Source organism: Canis lupus, chromosome X, assembly GCF_011100685.1.
Source record: "Canis lupus familiaris isolate Mischka breed German Shepherd chromosome X, alternate assembly UU_Cfam_GSD_1.0, whole genome shotgun sequence".
NCBI lineage: Eukaryota > Metazoa > Chordata > Mammalia > Carnivora > Canidae > Canis > Canis lupus.
In genome coordinates this window covers 103,242,595-103,246,877 of record NC_049260.1, presented here as the reverse complement: position 1 = coordinate 103,246,877, position 4,283 = coordinate 103,242,595, and positions in this window count along the sequence as shown.

Below are 4,283 nucleotides of genomic sequence, written 5' to 3'. Positions count from 1 at the left end.
TCTCAATCTCCAGAGGTAATCTCTGTTAACAGCTTTTCCAGAAATGTTGGATGCCTATACAAGAATATCTGTATATGTTTCATTTTCACACAGGAACTACATCTTTCTTTTCTCATTCTGTAGATCTTGGGGAACTTCCCATATTGAAATATATAGCTGTCCTTAATCTGTTGTAAAATATTCAAAGGACAGAAGTATCATGATTTCCTTACCTATCCAGGAGTCTATCTTTTTTTTTTTTAAAGATTCTATTTATCTATTCATGAGTGACACAGAGAGAGACAGAGACAGAGGGAGAAGCAGGCTCCATGCAGGGAACCCAATGTGGGACTCGACCCCCATGTGGGACTAGATCCTGGGACTCTGGGATCATGCCCCGAGCCAAAGGCAGATGCTCAACCCCTGAGCCACTCAGGCATCCTCGAACAGAAGTCTATCTTTGTTATTGGTTTGGTTCATTGCTGTTATGCTTGCTTTGATTTTGTTTGCTGTTAGAAACAGTGTTGTAATGAACATCTTCTTACAAATATATAATTGTCTGTTTGTATGCATATACACTTAGGATAAACTCTTTGGAAGTAGAACCACTGGGTTGAAGGGTATGGCCTTTTACAATCTTGATAAATATGTCAAATTGCTCTCCAAAAGCATACCTTCAAGTTAAATTCCAGCTGATTGCAAACAAGAATTATTGTATCCCCACATCCTCAAAAGCATTAGGTTTTTATCATGTTTCAAGTGTAGTAGGGGAAATTATATCTCATTGTTTTGATTTATCTTTAATCGTCAATACATTCGAGTTGAATTTTTATATTCCTTGGACATTTGTATTTCTTTTCCTGTTAAAAAATTTTTAAAGATTTTTATTTTTTCATGAGAGAGAGAGAGAGAGAGAGGCAGAGACACTGGCAGAGGGAGAAGCAGGCTGACATGGGACTCGATCCCAGGTCTTTAGGATCACACCCTGGGCTGAAGGCAGCACTAAACCACTGAACCACCCGGGCTGCCCACCTGTTAAAACTTTTGAACCACTCTATTGTGAGGTCTTTTTTCCTTCATGCACTAAAAGTTTTTGACACATACACTTTTAATTATTGTTTTTAAATTTTAAAAAAAGGGCTTAAAAATCTTTATTAAATGTATAACCCATTTTTTCTTTGTTATTGCTTTTTGACTTGCTTATTTATTTGCTATTGCCATATATAAATGATAATATTTATGTAATTGAATGTATTAATCTTTTCCTTTAGAGTATCTGGTTTTTATATCACACTTAGATAAAAATATCTCTTTCATTGCAAGATTATAAAAACAATCACCTTTGCTTTCATCTAGTACCTTATGGCTTTTCCTTTTTTAAGTGTTTAAGACGAGTGATCCAGAATTTGTTTTGGTGTAAGGGGTCAGATACAGATTCAGGCATTTTATTTGAATGGCTAGCTAGTAGTACAATCACTTTGTATTTTTTTTTTATTTATTTTTTTACACTTTGTATTTTTTAATATTTATTTGTCCCTTCCCCTAGAATCTGAGCTCTTCCAAGAAAAGAGCACTATTTTACTATTGATTGTAACCCAACATCTAACACTGCCTGGAATATAATAGTATTTACTCTATACATGTTGAATGAATGCCAGATATGGTTTCAGTTTCCTCTGTTGGTAAACAAAGCCTGCTGGAAGACAATTAGTAGCCTATATGTGCCACATTTTATTAACTCTACTGCTAAACCAGTAGGAGCCTCTCTTCTTATCAGCTACTGCTTGGTACCTATAACCTCTTACCCAAGCTAGCTGATTTAAAAGGCTAGATAGGGCAGCCCGGGTGGCTCAGCGGCTCAGTGGTTTAGCGCCGCCTTCGGCCCAGGGCCTGATCCTGGGGACCTGGGATCGAGTTCCGCGTCAGGCTCCTTGCATGGGGCCTGCTTCTCCCTCTGCCTGTGTCTCTGCCTCTCTCTCTCTCTCTCTCTCTCTCTCTCATGAATAAATAAATAAAATCTTAAAAAAAATAAAAGGCTAGATAGACAAGACCTGAGCCTAATTAAATATTGGAGGCTCATGGTAAAAAGAAACATAATAAAACTCCATTGGGCCAAGAAGCCCCCTACTCCATAATTACTACTGACTGAAATTCTATCTTTAGGACTTGATATCCTTTATTAAAATGCAAATATCTCGAGATACCTGGTTGGCTCAGCGGTTGAGCATCTGCCTTCAGCTCAGGGAGTGATCCTACCATCCCGGCATCAAGTCCCACATCGGATCCCTGCATGGAGCCTGCTTCTCCCTCTGCCTCTGTCTTTGCCTCTCTCTCTGTTTTCTCTCACGAATAAATAAATAAAATATTTAAAATAAAATAAAATGCAAATATCTCGTTGAGCTGGATTTCTTTATTCATTTACACCACAGTGTGAATTTTTGTTGCCTAATCCAATGCAAAGAAGAAAGTCTATGACAACAAGTTTTGAGGGGATGGTTGGAAAAAAGTAAAGGGCAAGAAAGGGATCGCTGAGCAAGGGATTGCATGGGGGAAAGCACTTAATTCTAACATTCCAACATGGCACTTTAATGTACCAAGCCACTTAATCACAAAATACATCATCCTACACACCCTTCCCTGAATTTCAGCTATCTAGACTCTTCAGACTCATTGGACATATTTGTAGGGAACTATTTAAATTAGAGAAGATTACATCAGTCTGCTAAAGGCTAATTTCTTTGGAGTGTTTTTGAGAATTTTATCTAGAAAGAACATATGGGTATTATATTTTCATTTAAAGAATCTAATAGTTGATTCCAGTGCCCAAAATGCCTTCTTATCCTCTGTTGACTCCAAACTTAACATCTACCTGATTAAAAGTACTTTGGGGAAGGAAATGGCAAAAAGCAGAAGGTCAAGATGTACCTCTGCACTCTTCTAATTCAGGGCTTTTAAATACATATTGTTAAACTCTCTCTTCCCCATTTTGTCTGGCTGAAAAGAAATCCCAATTTTAAGAATCTTAAATTGGTGTGACTTGCAAGCCTGCTCAGCACCTGGGCTTGTGCTTTGGGGGTTGACGTCAATGAGCAATGGGGGTTAAGAAAGTCATTTTCCTGGTTTATTAGAATCTGTCTCTTTGGACCCAGGTCATTCTTCACATGCCCTGGTCATGTTGGTCTAAGCTACTTCCATCACAAGCTGTTTTTCATTTCCTAGTTTGTATGAAAAATTGACCATAAAAGTCTGTACATGAGCCACTTGTTTATTGCTAATCCATCCCTGGAGTCTGAAGGGAATGAAATAACTAATGGACTCTGAAATTAAGCCCTTATTAAAAGTGTATATTCAATGGAAAATGCAGCATTTGAGTTAATACTCATTCATATCCTACTTAGCATGAATTAGTGTTGGAGGCTTTCCTACAGAAACTCTAAGGATACAGTTTAGGAAAGAGTAAAGAATAGAAAGGGAAACAGGGCATTGGACCCTAGGGGAGAAAGTACCACTAGGCCTAAAAAGATCCTGAAACAAGAAGTAGAATAACACCAGAAATAATCTTCTGTTTTCTCCCAATTCATCTGAAATCCAGTCCCAGAAAAGAAAGCTCTGGAAATTCCCACGAATTTATTAACCCTCGGCAATAATAATAATAGTAATAATAATAATAATAAATGTTAGGTAATATTCTGTGATGAACCAGAAGACTTCAGAAATTGAATTGAATTTAAATATTTTAAATTCAATTTAAAATTTCCTGTAAAATAAATATATGCACATATATATTAAAAATAATCACTATAATAGAGAAGCTGATGATATTAGTGGCAAGTTATATTTACTGAGCACTTTGTGCCAACCACTGTGTGCATAATAACTCATTTAAGCTTAACAATTTTTAGGAAGGCACTATTATACTCTCAGTCTTACAGAAGAGGAAATCCGGGCTCAATGAGATTAGTAACTTGCCCAATATCATACAACTAAGAAGCAGAATCTTCCTCCACTGGCTGAGAACCAAGACTGAGCCCAGAAGCCCTATTCTGCACCATTGTGCTACTTCAGGCTTGTGCTGCTGCTGCTGTTTGTTATCTCTAGGCCTCAGGTCCACAGCAATTCCTGCTCTGGATAGGATTCTGAGTCAGAGTTGGCCTTTCTGTATCTTATTTTCTCCGGCTGGGGGCCCACTCCTCTAAATACTTTGAAGGCCATTTTTGTATTCCACCTTGGCACCTCCCTCCTAAATTGACTGATCCAAATGAAGCAAGGACACGTCTCTTGCATGTCAAGCATTTTCCTAGGTG